General features: G+C 37.4%; 2 long non-coding RNA genes across 2 annotated transcripts in view; both read right to left on the bottom strand.

The window, feature by feature from the left end:
• LOC150039021 (uncharacterized) overlaps positions 1-21,316 on the bottom strand; it is a 162,236-nt gene that overhangs the window by 87,293 nt on the left and 53,627 nt on the right. The window lies entirely within an intron of this gene.
• LOC150039024 (uncharacterized) lies at positions 1,176-15,360 on the bottom strand. Its single transcript, XR_016534564.1, has 4 exons — positions 15,247-15,360; positions 7,296-7,349; positions 6,431-6,481; positions 1,176-1,229 (listed from the first exon to the last, which is right to left on the bottom strand). It is a non-coding gene; the product is annotated as an uncharacterized LOC150039024 (long non-coding RNA).

Below are 21,316 nucleotides of genomic sequence, written 5' to 3'. Positions count from 1 at the left end.
GCTGTCTTGTGTGCATCCATGTGCATCCTGCTAGTTATTATCAACATCAATAATTAAATTGCACACAGTCAAATACTGTGAGAATTCCAAAACCTACTTTTTCTCCCCAAATAGCTATAACTGCCTGAAAACTAACTCTACATATACTGTATATGCAAGGGGGTATTTCGTGTGCTTTCCTAAAAATATTGCCTCTCACTTCAATGAAATGTTCACCTGTGCTAAACAACCACTTATGCAAGACTGACAAATTCTTTTCCTAAACCACTGGTAGCACTGTTTTTGTGGGTTTCCTTATCTTCCATTTCCCTTGCTATGGAATTAATCAAGCTGATCTACCACCTACATTTCTGCTTTCTCTCTTCCCTCCATGCTGGCACTATTGTTCTCTATCCATCCAGCCTCTCTGAGTGATAAAAAGGATTTGTATTTCATGAGTTATTCGCATTAATATCCAGAATATATGTTGGAATGATCGCACAGACATGCTTTTACTATTTAGTAGTATTTCACATTCACATAAAATTCTAACCCTCACTTGATGGTAAAAGCCTTCTCATCCCCTAAATAAATCACAAATGGTATGAGGGAGGTGTCTTCAGCTGTCACGTCTCCCATGAACATCTGATATCCTAGTCATTATATTTTAACCAGTCTCCTTCCCACAGCAATTGAAGGAGACACATCAGGGATGAATACGGCATGAAAAGATTCTCTGGTCTTTTCATCACCATCTCTTGATATAGACATCCAACACATAACTGTGTAAATTTTTGTTTAGGCCTGAATGTGAACTTAGAGGTAAGGCATTTTTGGATAATACCTATCAAATTAAAACCCAGTAATGACCAGCCTTTACTCATTCATTCTGGAGGAACAGAGGGAGGGAGGGAGGAAGGAAGAGAGAGAGGGAGAGGGAGAGAACACATCTAAGTTGTTTCATCCTCTAGCTAGAGAAAACAAATTCAGTAGAAAGAAGTTTCTTAACTACTGATATTATGGCCAAAGTAAATTAGAAAAATATCAAAGACCTTCAATTGTCATCTATACTTACAGGTCCCTAATCTCAATTACTATCTTTTCTGTGACTGTCCTTTCATGGATGACTGTACTTACATACATGTAAATTTGCATAAATACACATGGGTGACATTGTATGTTTATTCGGACCTTACCCTTCATTGTTGGTTCCTTTGTCAAGTTCAGTTGAGGTATCAGATAAAATATCACTAAAGAATGAAACCAAAATATATAGTCAGAGGCTCCAATGATTTTCTACATTTGATTACATGTCCCTCCTTTCTTTCTTCCATAAACCATTAAACATTCAGATTTTTGTTCTATTTCTATGTATTTTAATTTTTTCTATTGTTTACTTCCATGTCTATTTCTAGTTGAATTCCACCATAGTATGATAGCACATGGTAATATTATCTTTTCTTATATGTCCTGTTAAGACTTCCTTTAGACTCTGCCAAGAAACCTCTTTGAATAATTACTACGGAGGAGTATTAGAGAAAGGAAAAGGAAAAAAGAGAATAACGCTGCCTCTATGCTGTAAATATTATTTCCTTTGGGGAAAGCTTGGGGTTGCCTGGATGATACTTATTCTGGGACTGCTGGATGGAATATTCTGCAGATATGTGCTACCTTTGGCTCTGGGTCTTCAGTTAAATCTGGTTTCTTGTGGATTCTTTGGAAAGGATCTAACATGGTTGGGATCCATCAACTCATTACTCTTCAGCGATGTCTGTTGTGTCAAATTGGGTGCATTGAGGATTAGTTGCCTTTCTGTGGTTAATCATTGCAGTGTCTTTAGCAAAATGAAATGACTTTCATGTTGTAATACTTTCAAGTTTTCTTTGCCAGATAGGAGTACATTTACATTTGCTTCCTTTTGGGTGCCATTCTTGGAATATCTCTTTCCATCCGTTCACATCAAGCATGTGACTGTCTCTGCTAGGGAGGTAGACTTCCTTCTTTCTCTTTCTTATTATGTTTCTCTGCAGGTACTATTGGGTTTCCTCTTAGGGCCTGGGTGTTCTACTTTAGCTTTCTCTATTAAGATGAATACTCTACCACTTGAGCCATACTTCTGGCTTTAGGGAAGTAAACTGGATAAGAATCTCATAGGGTTTCCTGCCGATATTCCTATTTAGAATGCCACTGCTTTGTTCCAGAAAGGATTCTATCCTTTGGTTGAAATGTAGCTGATATAATGACTAGAAGAAATTCTCCTCATGACCTGTTCCTCTCTTACCCTAGTTGTTATAAAGAAGGAAGAAAGATGTTCATTTGTCTCTCAGTAGCTGGGCTGTCATGCCTGTGTCTTAGTTGCTTCCCATACTTTTTATTTCACATTTTGACATCTGTTGGTGTACGCACAAATATATTTCTTTCCTTCATGCTGCCTTTAGAAATATGTGTGGATATATATATGTATATGTATATGTGTATATATATATATATATTCAGAGAGTCCTCCTAGATTTGAACTCACATTTCAATGCTAGATCGCACATAACATTCTACAGACACTTCTTCCAGGATAAGAAAGTCTCGTCATAAGGCACAACTACACTATACATTTTCAGTCAAATAGCTACCTACTTTATACATGAAGTGATCAATTTTCTCTACTGCTATAACGCTGATACTTCATACTTCAGTATACATATAAGTAATTAAAATCAGTAGATAAATGAAGCTAGGTCATCAGTTTGATTCGAATGATAGTATGTTGTTAATGATTACTAATAGTGGAAATGTCCCTCACTTAACAACAGTTTCTTAGTATTACCATATATGCACATGAAGGCATGTATCACTTGGAAAGTTAGAGGGTAAATACTGCACCCACACAGATTTTACTGATTATTAAGTCTTTTAACCGTATGCTTCCTGTTGCTCATTAAGTTAACTACTGCCAGTAGTAAAGAGTAAATTGATAGGCCAGATACACAAAGAAGAAGAGAATAAAACTTTCTCTACACTTTCTCCACACAACAAAGGAGGAAAGAAACAAGGATACAGTAAAGAAAAAGAAATGTGAGCAATATGTCCCTTATGATCAAGCAGAATTTGGGTGATATGGACTATTCTCTTTAATGAAAGATGCCAATGGTTTTAATGGTTTAAATATAATGAATTTAACCTTGACTCAATGATACACTGCCCACTAAACACGCATTTCATGAGTGAGTATGGAATGGAGGAATTTATTTCTGGAAAACAATCAAATGTAAGCAATGACAGAAAATTCTTGTTACACAGTTAAAAGAAAAGCGCAGTAAACAGTGGAAAAGTATCAAGACTGGCAGGAAATTTTGTGAACTATATCAAATAAACAACCATGGCAGCATAGATATCTCCTGATTTCTGCTTTTCTGAGGTGTTATTCCCAAAGAAGGAAATTAGTCATAAGTTCTTGTCTCTAGACTTTCTTTATGGAGAACTCAGGTTAAAATATATAAAACTAACAAAAATAGAAACCCCATCTTGTTTTCCCCCTCCTCTTCTCTATTTCAAATAAGTGTATTAAAAGGGGGGGGAAGGGAAGTTAGCCTAGTGGTAGAGTGCTGGCCAAGCATGCAGAAAGACTCGGTTTTGATTCCTCTGTACCATGTACATAGAAAAAAGCCAGAAATGGAGTTATGGTTCAAGTGGAAGAGCTCTAGCCTTGAGAAAGTCCAAGCACATTGCCCAGGCCTTGAGTTCAAGCCCCAGGACCAACAAAAAAACAACAACCATGAATAGTCATTGTAACAATATAGGTATATAGGGCAGGAAACTGCTCTTCTATAAAACCAACAACATGAAATCTTCAAGGAGACATACACTTGAATGACATTAGAAGCATTCTATCCATTGCTAGTAAGGAAAGATCAGTTAGACAAAAAATATCAATCAAAAAACATCAAAGTTTACCACAGTCCAAATTTGTTTAGAAGACACTTGAAAACATTTCATCTTTTAGCTGAAGAATATATATTCTATCAGAAGATCATATGCTGAGCTACTAACCTAGTCTGAAGAAATCGAAAAACAAAATTGAAATCAAAAGTGTATCTTACTTTTTTCAATTCATGTGGCTTCAACACTAGGCCTCGGCTCTTTCCGTGAGCTCTTCAGCTCAAGACTACTACCAGCCTGTCCCTAGAGTCACAGCACCACTTATGGTTTTGCTAGTGGTTAATTGGAGGTAAGAGACTCACAGAATCTCACAGGCCAGGGCTGGTTTTGAACTGTGATCCTCAGATCTCTGCCTGCTGAGTGGCCAGAATGACAGCAGCAGTGTATCTTATTTAAGGACATAGAGCTACAAAAATACTAAAGGTATTAGAGATTATATTAGATATGAAAGTTAACTGATAAGTAATTGATCAATCAGAGGACTGATAAACCAAGAAAGAAAGTTTAACTTACTTAAAGGAAATGGGAAAAAATTGATACTATTGCAAAACACACTAACTTTGATATGGTAGTAAAGCTGATATTCCAGATGTGTAAGATGGAATAGTAGTCAGAGATAAGGCGTTGCCAGTGTGGGTAGAGGGATTGTGAAATGTCCCTTGCATTGTGCTGGTGTTTTATCAGTGTCTTACCTCCTGGGAACTACAGACAAATGAGAGTACCTTTTTGTTTCAGAAAAGGATTCCCTGCGACCTTGGCTCATTGTGAGTAGCTGACAGGCACCTAGGGATTCTAGGTGCTAGTTCTTGACATCACAGCACTCCATGATCCACTCTCTTTTGATCTGCTCTTCATATCCTGCTTAGTTTCAAAACACATCTGGATTACATATGATATTCATAGGTAGTCCTCTGTATCCTGAAAAGTCACCACTGTCCAATTCTGATTGATCACTTGATGACAAAAAAATCAATTTACACTAAATGAAAGGAACTTTAAAAAAATGGAACCAAGAGCTTTATTTTGTGTGATTGTTGTTTTTAAGGTATTATGTTATTTCTCTTTTCCTTTTTCCTCTTTATGGTTAATTTCCTATTGGGACTGTATCTGACTTTATTATCTGGTATATTGTATATGTTCTTATTTGGTTATTTGAAATAGGAAAGGAAAGGAGGGAAGACAAGATGATTGGGAGGGGGTGGGGAAAAGAAATGGGAAAAATATGAAAAAGAGGAATCAGTTTGTGACAAGTAATCTTCCTATTACTTGACGAATGTAAGTGTAACCCCTCTATACTTTGTCACGACCAAAAAAAAAAAATCAGTTCGCACACTACTTATGTCTTCATTTGAAGGAACAATAACAGTTGTTAAGTTGCTGTTCTTGTTGTGGACATATCAAAACAAAAAAAATTAAGTGGGAAAATGTGGGAGGAAATGATACTACTCGGTTAGAAAACTGTGGCCTTGTTTTTCTACACAGGTGGTCTGTCAAATGTACTATGTGTCTAGGTCTTCTGTCTCTGTCAACCCCTCTTTTCCTGATGTCAGAAATCAGAGCACTTTCCTTGCTACTCCCATGATCATGGCATGTTGATCCTTCATGCCTAGGCTTGCCTGATCAATGACCCTTCCCTTTCAACATAATTTTAGATAGATGTGCAGACCTTTGGTTTACAGATGGGGAAAATATGACAGGATAGCAATAGAAAGCCATCCAGGGTATTCCTTTCTGCAGAAGTACATCTCCACTGAATCAACAAAAGGGTGCACTTCATGTGTGGATCAAGAAGCAGAGGCCCAATGATAAGCAAGAAAACAGATTAATCCTGGAAACCTGATTTGGAGCCCCTTTACCTAAAGCACACCTGTGGATACACACTCTCTCTCTCTTAGTCTCCTAGCTCTTTCATTGCAAACATAAATTTATTCACAAACCCTGTATTCACAGGTGTGAGCAGTAAGGAGCTTGTCATAACGCCATGGAGTCATCTGTCTATACAATATAAATGGTGTCCATAAAGTAGTCACAGTGTCACAAACCTTAGAACCACAGTTTTGAAAAGTTGGCATGAAGTTCACAATGAAAAGAATAGATATAGAGAAATAGTATACCCATCAAAGAACTGGATATAGCCAATAAAATATGGAAAGGCCCGAACAAACTTGTAGTCACTTTGATCTGACACTTGTATTTCTTCACCTGTGAAGAAACTGTTATGGCCCGAAATAAATGCAAAGGATTGTATGTCATTTCCACCAGACCAAAGGAACATAACCAGTTGTAGCAGGATCTTATACACTGGCAATGTGAGTGGGGGGTTTAGGAGTTTTCCTTCACTGCTCCCTAAAATAGCAAACATTTTGTGCAACTCATTTCTCATTTACTCATCAAAATGAAAAGGAGTAATATGACAGACAGAAGGTACACTGACAATATTTGGAAACTACCCAGAAATGATCAGTCTGTTTCTTAACATATATATTTATGTATGTTTTTCTATTTATAGATATCTGACCTTTGCTTGAATTCTTCTGTCCCAAATTCTGTTGGGTCATTCTTATCCAAGCTAAAGAGAATTCAATTATATACAGTCAAATACCATGTGCAATCATAGTTTTACTTTTTTACTCAAGGTAGTAAGTTAATCTAACACTGACAAATTTGTAGAAATTGAAACTTTTACATATTTAGCTAAAGGAACAAGGTATTTCCATTTTTTTCCCTAGAAAGGAAATTTGTTTTGCAGGAACTTATATTTTACCTCTACAAAAGAAAGGTTTTATGCATGGTCAAATAATTTTTCTCTCTTAGTAAACCTAACACACTGTTTATTGGTATGCGTTAGTTCATTTGTACATGTAACTCACTTCAGAAGAAATCAATCCACTATACAATCTGATTTTCAGCTTTCTAAGTCTGCTCTTCTCCCTCCTTCTTTTCACATACTGGGCTGTATTCTTAACTGCTTCTCACCAAAGGACAAGGAACAACAGCCTAGAAGCTGGACTCTCATCATAACTGTCAGTGGGCCTGTCCAAGTATCAGATTTCTGGAGAATGAAAGAGGCCTACCAGCTCTTTCACCTCAGAAACACGGAGACCACCTCACTGTGCCTGACTGTGATTCTTACCTCCATTGGCTCAGTAAAAGTTGCATGTAGGCAATAATTAAATAAGGTAGAGAATAGGTAAATAAAGATACGGTTGCTATGTTTGAATTCACAGTAGACCATGACCAAGTATCTGCTGCCAGATGCTGTCATTTTCTATTTAGTTTCAATACAGGAGGAGGAATAATGAAGACAACGATCAGCTGTCATATAGACTGTGTACTAAACTCACACCACAAATGAATTTACATTCAGATGACAGATAACTCACCAAATGTTAATGCTCGAGTCACAAACCGCAATGGCGGTTAAGGTTGTGTCATCCCTAAAATGTAAGTAAAAAAAAAAAGACACAGAAAATTGAGTTAGAAACTGTAGAGGAAATCAAACTTTTTCTGCAGGCTGGGTACTAAAACCATAACTGCGTTCATCCTAGGAACAGGTTCTTCCACTTGAGCTACAGCTCCATCTCCAGCTCCTCTGTTCCCTCTAGCTCTTTGCTCTGGTACTCCGGTGTGAACAAAGAGACCAGAACCAAATGAAAAGCAGTATTTTCATTTTACCACAGAAATACAGTTGAATCTGTTCAGGAAATTAAATATGGACCGGTTTCATGCAAGGTAGAAGAATTTTTCCCAGTACCCTTACCATAGTACCTCTTGACATCTTGTATGAATTTCAATACAATACTCTTCAAGGGAACTCAACCTGAGATCATAGCTAATATTCTGCTTCCTCTGTTCCTTCTATTCCCTCATTACCTTCAGTAATCCTTGATGTCTTTACTGACTTACTCTCAGATTGGACCAATGGGTGGCAGGCCAGAAACAGAGAACACTTCATTGTTCACCAGGACATTGAGAATTCCCTCTCCTTACAGGAGCCTCAATTCTTTACCCAATTTGTGAAAACACGGAATGGCACAGAAAAATTTCACTTCCCTGACCTTCCAAAGGGTTCCCACAAACATGGTACTTAGTCTCTGTACAGCTTTCTACACAAATCTGTCTACATTTGAGTATCTGATAACAAATGGCTCTCATCTGTCAATGTATGTGTATTCTGCTCCTCATTATCAACATGAACCATTAAATTATGCACAGTAAAATACTATGGAAGTTCCTAAAGAGACTTTTTCTTCCCAAATTGCTATAATACCCAGAAAACGAACTCTACATATACTACATATGTAAGGGGGTATTTCCTAGAAATGAGGCCACTCTCTCCAATGAAATGATTACCTGTGCTAAATAAAAACTTACGCAAGATTCACAAGGAGTTCTTTTCCTATGACCCTAAAGCACTGTTTACACTGTTTTCGTGGGTTTCCTGATGTTCTGTTTCCCTTGCTATGAAGGAAATTGAGCTGATTAACCATCTACATTTCTGCTTCCTCTCTCCCCTCCTTGCTTCCTCTGTCTGTCCAGCCTATCTGATTAATAATAGGATGGGTAGTTCATGAGTTATTCACCTTAAACTACAGAATATATATGTGGAAACTAACACACAGACATGCTTTGGCTATTTAGTAATATTTGCCTTTCACATAAAATCCCAACCCTGTTGTGTGGAATATTCTGCAGATATGTGCTGCCTTTGGCTCTTCGCCTTCAGTTGAATCTGGTTTCTTGCGGATTCTTTGGAAAGGATCCAACATGGTTGGGATCCATCTACTCACTTATGTTCAGCACTGTCTGTTGTGCCAAATTGGGTGCATTGAGTCTTAGTAGGATTTTGTTGTTAATAATTGCAGTGCCTTTAGCCAAATGAAATGACTTTCATGTTGTAATACTTTCAAGTTTTCTTTGCCAGATAGGAATACATTTACATTTGCTTCCTTTTGGGTACCATTCTTGGAATATCTCTTTCCATCCATTCACAACAACCCTGTGACTTTCTCTGCTAGGGAGGTGGACTTCCTTCTTTCTCTTTCTTACTGTGTTTTTGTGCAGGTACTATCGGGCTTCCTCTTAAGGCCTGGGTGCTCTCCCTTAGCTTTCTCTATTAAGAAGGGTACTCTACCACTTGAACCATATTTCTGGCTTTCAGGAAGTTAACTGGATAAGAATCTCATAGAGTTTCCTACCGATATTACTATTTAGACCTCCACCTCTTTGTTCCAGAAAGGATTCTATCCTTTGGTTGACTGCATTTGTAACATCTTGTGAAGTGCAGCTGACATACTGACTAGAAAAAATTCTCTTCATCACCTGTTCCTCTAGCTGAAGAATATATATTCTATCAGAAGATCATATGCTAATAACCAGATCTCAAGAAGCTGAAAAAATGAAATCAAAAGTATATCTGATATTTTTTCATTCAAGGGGCTTGAACTCTGACCCTGGGCATTGTCCCTGAGCTCTTCAGCTCAGAGCTACCACTCTACTTCTTGAGCCCCAGCACTGCTTCTGTTTTTTTCTGGTACTTAATGGGAGGTAGGGGTCTCAAGGTCTTTAGTGCCAGGGCTGACACTGAATCACGATCCACAGTTCTCAGCCTCCTCAGTAGCTAGGATTATAGGCTCTATGTATCTTTTATTTTTATAAAGACAGAGCTACAAATATCCCAAAGAATTTAGGGATTATAATAAGACATCATGAAAGTAAATTGATAAGTGCTTGATCAATCAGAGGTCTGATAAACCAAGAAAGAAAGTAAAAATTACTTCAAGCAAACAGAAAAATAAATGATTCTATTGCAAAACACACTAATTTTCATGTGGTAGCTTAAGTTGATGTTCTAGATGTGTAAGACAGAAGAGTAGTCAATGGTGGGGATTTGGTAGTGTGTGTCCAAGGATTGTGAAATGCCCTTTAGATTGTGCTGGTGTTTTTGCAGGATCTCAATCACAATGGGGACATGAAACATATCTTAATATATTTCTGTTTTGTCCAAATAAAATTAGAAAGATTCCCAGGCATACAATATCGAGATGAGGTAGAAACTTAGTTGATGTCATTTTCTAGTGCTGGAAAACTCTCCCTGAACATCAGAAATCTGTCTCCACATTTCTCTACTTATTAGGTATGTTCAGTATCCACACATGCAAAGAAACTGAAGTGAGGCTTTTTGCAGAAATTAAACTTTTACACCTGCAAAAGATGATTTTTATCCATGTTTAATAACACTATAAACAAATAAATCTTCCTAACCTGGTGGATAACGGCCTCATCTTCTTGCACCCAACTCAATTCAAAGGGACTCAAGAGTTATATCTAATTTCCGCATGCCACTTGCCTTCCACTCCCAGCTCTATTTCCTGCCCCTCAGTTAGGGACAAGGAAGAGCAGTCTAAAAGCAGGACTCCCATTCAGTGTGAATGTGCTTCTTCCTCTTGTGCCCTTCAGACACCTGGGACTACCTTTAGGTTTCAGAAAGGGATTGCCAGGTCCCTGGGCTTCTGGTGAGTAGCTCATAGGCTCTATGATAATCTCAGGATTCTGGGTGCTAGTTCTTGACTTCACAGCACTCCGTGAGCCACTGTCTTATGATCTGCTCTATCATTTCTCCTTAGTTTCAAAACATATCATGATTCCGTGCGATATGGATAGGTAGTCCTGTGTACTGTGAAAATTCATCATTGTCCAAAATGGTTTATCATTTAAATGATCAAAAACTCAACTCACACTAAATGAAAGGAACTCTAGGATATGGAAACAAGAGCTTTATCTTGTGTGATTGCTGTTCTTAATGTACTATGTTTTTTCTCTTCTTTTTTGTCCCCTTATGCTTAATCTCATGTTGTTACTGTATCTGGCTTTGTAACCTGGCATACAGTATATACGTTTATTTCCTTGTTTGAAATAGAAAAAGGAAGTAGAAAAAACAAGATGATTGGGAGGGCGAAGGCACATGGGCACAATACCATGAGAAGGGGTATCATTGTGTGAGAAGTAATGCATCTACTATCTGGCAGATGTAACTGTAACCCCTCTATGTATTACCCCAACAATCAAAAATAAAATAAAATTTAAAATTAGTCAACTCACCCCCTCTTGATGTCTTCATCTGTATGAACAACAACTATGGTTAAGCTGCTGTCCTCCCTGTGGATATATTGAAACATACAGAAATTAAGTGGGGCAATGTGGGAAGAAGTGATGCATTTTTCTGACACTTCTCGGTTAGAAAACTATGGCCTTGTGTGTGCTACACAGGTCGTCTGTCAAATGTACTATGTCTCTAGCTCTTCTGTCTCTGCCAAACCTTCATCCAGTACTGAAGTCTCAACTCAGAGCCCTGTCCTTGCTACACCTTTAGTCATGGCCTGGTGAGCCTTCATGCCTAGGCTTGCCTGTTTAATGACACTTTCACTTATTCTTTCACCAGAACTCGAGAGGGATGTGCAAGCCTTTTGTTCACAGATGTGATTCTGTTTTCCAGGGGTGTGGTGGATGTGGGGGGAAGACCACCAGAGGATGGCAAGATGAAGCCATCCAGGGTAGAAATTCCTTTCTGTGGTAGGCCGTCTCCAATGAATCAGCAAAATGGTGTGCTGCACGTGTGTATCAAGAAGCAGAGCCTCAGTGATAAGTAAGAAAGGAAAACATTCCTGGAGCCCTGACTTGAAGGGATATCAGAGTACCGTCCTTCAGCCACACACGTATGGACTCTCTCTCTTTAACTCTCTGTCTCGTAGCTCATTCATTGAAAATGTACATTTATTCATGAACCATGTATTCACAGATGTCAGTAGTAAGGACCTTGTCATAATGTCACCGAGTCATCTGATTATCCAATATAAATGGTACAGAGACAGTGTTTATAGTTACACAAAACTTAGAACCACAGTTTTTAAAAGTTGGCTTTAAGTGCACAATGAAAGGTATATGTAAAAATTAAGGTCCAGACCTAGGGAAAGGGAATCCCCAACAAAGAATCAGACATAGCCAAAAAACTATGGAAAAGATCAAACAAAGTTGTATAGCCACTTTGAATTGACACTTGTATTTCTTCACCTGTGAAGAAATTGTTATGGCAGGAAATAAATACATAGAATTGTATATCATTGCCGTCAGAAAAAAGGAACATAACCAATTGTGGTAGGTTCTCATACACTGGCAATGTACAGGGTTTGGGGGGTTTTCCTGTACTGCTCCCTAAAATAGCAAAACACTTTGTGCACCTCCTTTCTCATTTACTCATCAAAATGAAAGGGAGTAATATGACAGACAGAAGGTACACTGAAAGTATTTGGAAACTACCCAGAAATGATCAGTCTGTTTCATAACATATATATTTATGTACGTTTTTCTATTGATAGATATCTGACCTTTGCTTGAATTCTTCTGTCCCAAATTCTGTTGAATCATTTTTATCCAAGCTAGAGAATTAAATTATATACAGTCAAATACCATGTACATTCATAGACTTACTCAAGGTAGCAAGTTACCCAAACACTCGTGAATTTGTAGAATTTAAATTTTTCCATACTTAGCTAAATAAACAGAGGAATTCTACTATTACCCAGAAAGGAAATTAATTTCTGTGGAAACTTACATTTTTATCTCTTCAAAAGAAAGCTTTAGTGCACAAGTAAAGAAATTTCCTTTCTTAGTAAACCTAACACAATGTTTATTGGTATCATGTATTTTCATTGTACATACAACTCACTACAGAGGAACTCAATCCTTTATGCAATCTGATTTTCAAGTTTCCAAGTCTGCTCTACTCCCTCCGTACTTACATTAACTTGTTGTTTTCTTAACTACTTCTCACCAAAATAGAGTCCAAAATCTGGACTGTCATCCGAACTGAGAGTCCAAATATCACATTTCTGAATTATGAAAGAGGCCCACCGGCTCTTTTCACCTCAGAAACACTGAGACTACCTCATTGCTCCTGATTGGGATTTTTACCTCCATTGGCTCAGTGCAAGTGGCATGAAAGCCCTGATAATAGGTAAATAAAGATATGCTTGCTACTTTTCACTTCATAGCAGACCATGACCAAGTATGTGCTAACTGACTATCATTTTCTTTTACAAACAAAATGATTATAGGAGGACACTAAGAAGCTGTCATATAGATTGTGTAATAAATTCACACTACAAATGAATTTACACTCAGATGAGAGATAATACAACTTACCAAATGTTAATGGTTGGGTCACAAACTGAAATTGCAGTTAATGTAGTTTCATCTCTAAAAAATAAAGTAAGACACAAACAATTGATTTGGAACATAGAGAGAAAATCAAACTTTTCTACAAGGCTGGATACTAAAACCATTACTGTGTTCACGTAGGATCATGTTTGCTATTTGAGCTCCAGCTCCATCTCCAGCTCTTCCGTTCCCTCTAGCTCTTTGCTCTGGTACTCCGGTGTGAACTAACAGACCAGAACCAAATGAAAAGCAGTATTTTCATTTTACCCAGAAATACAGTTGAAATCTTTTCAGGAAATTAAATATGGACCAGTTTCATGCAAGGTAGAAGAATTTTTCCCAGTACCCCTACCACAGTACCTCTTGACATCTTGTATGAATTTCAATAAAATACTCTTCAAGGGAACTCAACCTGAGGTCATAGCTAATACTCTGCTTCCTCTGTTCCTTCTATTCCCTCATTACTTTCAGTAATCCTAGATGTCTTTATTGACTTACTCTCAGATTGGACCAATGGGTGGCAGGCCAGAAGCAGAGAACTCTTCACTGCTCAGCAGGACAAGGAGAACTCCCTCTCCATACTGGAGTCTCAATCCTTCACTCAATTTGCAAAAAAGACAGAATGGCACAGACAAAATTACACTTCCCTGACCTTCTAAATTGTTCCCACAAATACGGTGCTTGTTCTCTGTACAGCTTTGTACACTACTCTGTCTATACTTGGGTATCTGACCACATATGGCTGTCCTCTGTCAATCTATGTATGTTCTGCTCCTCATTATCAACATTAAATTATTCACAGTCAAATACTATGGAAGTTTCTAAAGAGACTTTTTCTTCCCAAATTGCTCTAATACCCGGAAAACAAACTCTACATATACTATATATGGAAGGGGGTATTTCCTGTGCTTTCCTAGAAATGAGGCCTCTCTCTCCAATGAAATGATTACCTGTGCTAAATAAAAACTTATGCAAGATTCACAAGGAGTTTTTTACTATGACCCTAAAGCACTGTTTACACTGTTTTCGTGGGTTTCCTGATATTCCGTTTCCCTTGCTATGAAGGAAATTGAGCTGATCAACCATCTACATTTCTGCTTCCTCTCTCCCCTCCTTGCTGCCACTACTGTCCTCTGTCTCTCCAGCCTCTCTAATTCATAAAAGGATTTCTAGTTCATGACTTATTCACCTTAACCTACAGAATATATGTGGAAACAAAAACACAGACATGCTTTGGCTGTTTAGTAATGTTTGATTTTCACATAATATTTCAACCCTAACTTGATGATAAAAAACTTCTCATTCACTAAATAAATCACAAATGATATGAGGAGGTTTCTTCAGCTGCCGCTTCTCCCATGAACAACTGAAATCCTTGGCAAGTCATTCTATATTAGACAGTCTCCTTCCCACAGCAATGAAATAAGACACATCAGGGATGAACATGGGCATGAACAGACTCGCTGGTCTTTTTATCATCATCATCATCTCTTGAGATAGACATCCAGCACATAATTAGGCAAATTTTTTTGGGGGGCAGAAAACGCACGTTAGCAGTAAGGCATTTAGGAAAATACACATCAAATTAAAAATCCCCTAATAATCAGCCTTTTCTCATTCATGGAGACAAAGAGACAAGGAGAGATACAGAGAGAGAGAGACAGAGAGACAGAGAGACAGAGAAAGAGAGAGAGAGGAGGAGACAGAGAGATAGAGAGAGCTCACAACTGTAACTTGTTTTATCCTCTATCAGAGAGAAGTTTTTAAATTGCTGAGCCTTACAACAAAACACTAAATTGCCTTTGAGCACCACAATAGATTAGGAACAATAACTCTTCACATTTCTTCTTGGAAACACCTAAGATTTTAGAAAGTTATCTACTGATATTACAGCCCAAAAATCTTAGAAAAATATCAAAGGCCCTGCAGTGTCATCAATACCTAAAATAAAGTTCAATAATCCTAATCACTTTCATTTCAGACACTATCCTTAATGTGTGACTGTACTTACCTACATTTAATTATGCATAGATGCACATAGATGAGAGTATATATATATATATATATATATATATATATATATATATATATATATATATATATATATTTAGACTTTACCCTTCATTGTTGTTTGTTTCGTCAAGTTTGGTTGTGGTATAGGATGAGGTGTCCCTATAGGATGAAACCAAATGTCATATTCAGACTCTCTAATGGTTTTTATAGACTTGAATACATATCTATCCTTTCTTTCTTCAATAATCAATTAACCATTCAAAGCGTTTTGTTCCATTTCTATGTATTTCAATATTTTCTGTCTTTTATCTTTTGTCTATTTCCAATTGAATTCCATCATAGTATGATAGCAAACAGTAACATTGTCTTTTCTTATATGTAATTGTTAAGACTTACTTTATACTCTGCCAAGAAACGTCTTTGAATAATTACTGTAGAGGAATATTAGAGGAAGGGAAAGGGAAAAAGAATAACGCTGCCTCTAGGCTCTAAATATTATTTCCTTTGGAAAAAGCTTGGGAGTTGCTGGGATGATACTTATTCTGGGACTGTTGTGTGGAATATTCTGCAGATATATGCTGCCTTTGGCTCTTGGCCTTCAGTTGAATCTGGTTTCTTGCGGATTCTTTGGAAAGGATCTAACATGGTTGGGATCCATCAACTCATTTATGTTCAGTGATGTCTGTTGTGTCAAATTGGGTGCATTGAGGATTAGTTGCCTTTTTTTGTTAATCACTGCAGTGTCTTTAGCAAAATGAAATGACTTTCATGTTGTAATACTTTCAAGTTTTCTTTGCCAGATAGGAGTACATTTATATTTGCTTTCTTTTGGGTGCCATATTGGAATATCTCTTTCCATCCATTCACATCAGGCCTGTGACTGTCTCTGATAGGGAGGTGGACTTCCTTCTTTCTCTCTCTCAGTGTGTTTATGTGCAGGTACTATTGGGCTTCCTCTTATGGCCTGGGTGCTCTCCCTTAGCTTTCTCTGTGAAGAAGGTACTCTACCACTTGAGCCATACTTCTGGCTTTCAGGAAGTTAACTGGATAAGAATTCCAGAGTTTCCCATCGATATTACTAATTAGATCTCCACTGCTTCGTCCAGAAAGGATTGTATCACTTGGTTGATATTCAAGGGGCTTGAACTCTGAGCCTGGGCATTGTCCTTGAGCTCTTCAGCTCAGAGCTACCACTCTAATTCTTGAGCCCCAGCACCGCTTCTGTTTTTTTCTGGTAGTAAATGGGAGGTAGGAATCTCTAGGTCTTTAGTGCCAAGGCTGTCTCTGATCCACGAACCACAGTTCTCAGACTCTTCAGTAGCTAGGATACAGGCTCTATGTATCTTTTATTTTTATAAAGACAGAGCTACAAATATCCCGAAGACTTTAGGGATTATAATAAGTCATGAAAGTAAATTGATAAGTACTTGATCAATCAGAGGTCTGATAAACCAAGAAAGAAAGTAAAAATTACTTCAAGCAAATAGAAAAATAAATGATTCTATTGCAAAACACACTAATTTTCATGTGGTAGCTCAAGCTGATGTTCTAGAAGTGTAAGACAGAAGAGTAGTCAATGGTGGGGATTTGGTAGTGTGTGTCCAAGGATTGTGAAATGCCCTTTAGATTGTGCTGGTGTTTTTGCAGGATCTCCATCACAATGGGGACATAAAACATATCTTAATATATTTCTGTTTTGTCCAAATAAAATTAGAAAGATTCCCAGGCATACAATATCAAGATGAGGTAGAAACTTAGTTGATGTCATTTTCTAGTGCTGGAAAACTCTCCCTGAATATCAGAAATCTGTCTCCACATTTCCCTAGAAAGGAAATTAATTTCTTTGGGAATTTACACTGTTATCTCTTCAAAAGAAAGTTTCTATGCACAAGTAAAGAAATTTTCTTTCTTAAAATTAACAAAATGTTTATTGGTATCACGTAGTTTAATTGTACATGCAACTCACTACAGAGAAACTCAATCCTTTATGCAATCTGATTTTCAGCTGTCTAAGTCTGCTCTACTCCCTTCTTATTTTCACTAACTTGGCTCTTTTCTTAACTGCTTATCAACAAAATACAAGAAACAACAGCTTAGAAATTGGACTCTCATCAGAACTGACAGTGGGCCTGTCTAAGAAACAGATTTCTGGAGAAGGAAAGAGGCCCAACAACTCTTTCACCTCAGAACCACTGAGACAACCTAATTGTTCCTGACTGGGATTCGTACCTCCATTAGCTCAGTGCAAGTTGCACGTAAGCACTGATAATAGGTAAATAAGGATATGATTGCGAATTTCACTTCATGGCAGACCATGACCAAGTATGTACTGATTGACTCTATCAATTTCTACTTAGTTTCAGTACAAAAATAACTATTACATGAGGATACTGATAAGCTGTCACATAGATTATACACTAAACTCACACTACAAATGAATTTACACTCAGATGACAGATAACACAACTTACCAAATGTTAATTCTTGAGTCACAAACTGCAATTGCAGTTAACGTTGTGTCATCTCTAAACAATAAAATAAAATAAGACACAGAAAACTCATTTGGAACATACTGCAGAAATCAAACTTTTCTGCAAGGCTAGGAATTTAAACCATGTCTGTGTTCATGCTAGGATCATGTTTGCCACTTGAGCTGCAGCTCCATCTCCAGCTCTTTTGTTCCATCTAGCAATTTGCTCGAGTACTCTGGTGTGAACTAAGAAACCAGAACCAAATGAAAAGCAGTATTTTCATTTTACCACAGAAATGCAGTTGAATCTCTTCAGGAAATTAAATATGGACCGATTTAATCCAAGGTAGAAGAATTTTTCCCAGTAGCCTAACACGGGACCTAATGCTATCTTGTATGACTTTCAATACGATGTTGTTCCAGGGAACTCAACCCTGAGGTCATACCTAATATTCTGCTTCCTCTGTTCCTTCTATTCCCTCCTTACTTTCAGTAATCCTGGATGTCTTTACTGACTTACTCTCACATTGGACCAATGGGTGGCAGGCCAGAAGCAGAGAACTCTTCACTGCTCACCAGGACAGTGAGAACTCCCTCTCCTTACTGGAGTCTCAGTCCTTCACCCAATTTGCAAAATGATGGAATGGCACAGACAAAATTGCACTTCCCTGACCTTCCAAATGGTTCCCACTAACATGTTCCTTCATCTCGGTACAGCTTTCTACACAAGTCTGACTGTATTTGGGTGTCTGACCTCTTATGGCTGTCCTCTGTAGATCTCTGAGTGTTCTGCTCTTCATTACCAACATGAACCATTAAGTTATGCGCAGTCAAATACTCTGGAAATTCCTAAAACTACTTTTTCTCTCCAAACAGCTATAACTAGCTGAATACTAACTCTAAATACTCTTTATATGCTAGGGGTTATTTCCTGTGTTTTCCTAGAAATGAGGCCTCTCTCTCCAATGAAATGTGATAAACAAAGATTTATGCAAGGTGAAAAAGGAGTTTTTTTCACATGACCCTAAACCACTTTTTGCAGTGATTTTGTGGGTTTCCTTATGTTCCATATCCCTTGCTATGAAGAAAATTGAGCTGATCAACCATCTACATTTCTGCTTCCTCTCTCCCCTCCTTGCTAGCACTACTGTCCTGTCTGTCCAGCCTCTCTGATTCATAAAAGGATTTGTAGTTCATGAGTTTTTCACCTTAATCTACAGAATATATGTGCAAACAAACACACAGACATGCTTTGGGTATTACCTTTCACATAAAATTCCAACCATCACTTGATGGTAAAAGACTTCTCATCCACTAAAAATATCACAAATGGTATGAGGGAGCTGTCTTCAGCTGTCTGTTTTCCCCAGAACATGTGAAATCCTAGGCAAGTCATTCTACTTTAGCCAGCCTCCTTCCCACAGCAATGAAATGAGACATACCAGGGATGATCATGGGCATGAAAAGATTCTCTGGTCTTTTCATCATCATCTCTTGAGATAGACATCCAGCACATAATTAGGCAAATTTTTGTTTGGGGCTGAAAACACACCTTAACAGTAAGGCATTTCTGGAAAATACAAATCAAATTTAAAAACCCCTAATGACCAACCTTTTCTCAGTCATTGAGACATAGAGAGAGACAGGGAGAGACACACAGAGACACAGAGAATAGACAGAGAGAGAGAAACAGAGACAGTCAGTCAGACAGACAAGACAGAACCCCTGTAACTTGCTTTATCCTCTAGCTAGACAAAATGGAGTCACCAGAGAGAAATTTCTTAACCTGCTGAGTCTTACAGCATAACACTGAATTGGTTTTGGCCACTACAATAGAGTAGGAACAAGAAGAATTCATGGTATTTCTTCTTGGAAATACCTAAGATATTAGAAAGGTCTCTACTGATACTAGAGCCCAAGGATCTTAGAAAAATATCAAAGGCTCTGCAGTGTCATCAATACTTAAAATTAAATTCTCTAATCTCTATCACTTTCTTTTCTGTAACTATCCATTCTCGTTTGTCTGGACTTACCAACATGTAAATATGCATAGATACACATAGGTGAGAGTGTATGTATATTTAGACCCTACCCTTCATTTTTGTTTCTTTCAGGAAGTTCAGTTGTAGTATCAGATGACAGTTCTTCATTTTGGGGCAAAATCTCTTACCTCTCATACATTTCCCACAGAGTTTCCTTCAATGCTTAGGTTTGAGAGCTGACTATAGTATTCCTACCTATGTCTCACAGCTGGGATATCATGCCTATACCATATTGCTCTGCTACTTCTTGTTTAACATGTTGACATCTGTTTGTGTATGCACACATTTCTTGCCTTCATTCTTACCTTAGGAGTACGCGTAGATATGTAGGAATATATGTAAATATCATCAGATCATTGAGAGCCTTCAAGGATATTAACTCACATTTCCATCCTAGATCACACATTATGTCCTACAGCCAATTTTCAGGATAGAAGTGTATTGGAATATATAGGCAGGCATGACACATAACTTTAGCATACATGTTCAGTCAAAGAACAATCTACTTTATACAAATGATCAATTTTCACTACTCATAGCAAATTGCTACCTCATAGGATACCATACATAATGATAGATAAAATCAGAAGATAGATGAAACTAGGTCATCATTTTGATTATAATAAAAATGATATATTAACATTTACTATTGTATAACTATCCTTCACTTAACAATAGTTTGTTAATATTACCACAGACCCCACAAAAGCATTTATTTCAAGCTGAAATAAATATGTACTTTGATGATAATCAAGTATTTTAATCATATCTTTACTGACACTCACTAAGTCAACTTACTGCCAGTCATACAGGATACAATTTTAGGCTAATACACAAAGAAGAAGAGAATCAATCCTTCTCTGGGTTGGCAGCCACCAAATAACAAAGAAGCAATGAAACAAGGATATATGACAGAAATAAATGAGAATGGGAGCAATATGTCTCTTCTGATCAATCAGAAACTTAGGGGAATATGCATTATTGTATCCAATGAAAGTGCCAATGGTAGTAGAGTAAGTTTGAAAACCCCTGCCCCAATGATATGCTGGCTGCTGAATACCCATTTTTAAGAGTGAGGATGGAAAGAAGAGTATATGTCTAGAAAAAATCAAATGAAAGTAATAACAAGCAGTTCTTGATATGTAAAAAAAAAACCCTGACTACAGTAATTACTGGAAAAAGATGTCAAGAAGAGCAGGAAATTATGGCAAATACATCAAATAAACAACCAGGAATAGTTATTGTAAAGATAGAGGTATAGAGTGCAGGAAAATGCTTTTCTATAAAACCAACATCATGAGACCTACAAGGAGACAGATACTTGAAGTGTATATTACATGCATTCATATCCATTGCTAGAAAGGAAGGATCATTCAGACAAAAATGTCAATCACAAAACATCAAAGTTTACCACATTTCAAATTTGTCTAGAAGACACTTCAAAACATTTCATTTTCTAACTGAAGAATATACATTCTACCAGAAAATCACATGTTAAGCTAATAACCAGGTTAGAAGAAACTGAAAGAAAAATTGGATATACCAATGTATCTTATTTTTACAAAGCAGTACAAAAAGAGATACAAAAAGAGAGAGGACAAAACCACGCATGAAAGTTAATTGATAGACACTTGAATGATTGGGGGACTGATAAACCAAGAAA

The sequence above is a fragment of the Megascapheus bottae genome, unplaced genomic scaffold (assembly GCF_031878675.1).
Source record: "Megascapheus bottae isolate mThoBot1 unplaced genomic scaffold, mThoBot2.hap1 HAP1_SCAFFOLD_132, whole genome shotgun sequence".
NCBI lineage: Eukaryota > Metazoa > Chordata > Mammalia > Rodentia > Geomyidae > Megascapheus > Megascapheus bottae.
Note: the sequence above shows the minus strand (reverse complement) of the source record. Positions and strands in the feature narration are given on the sequence as shown.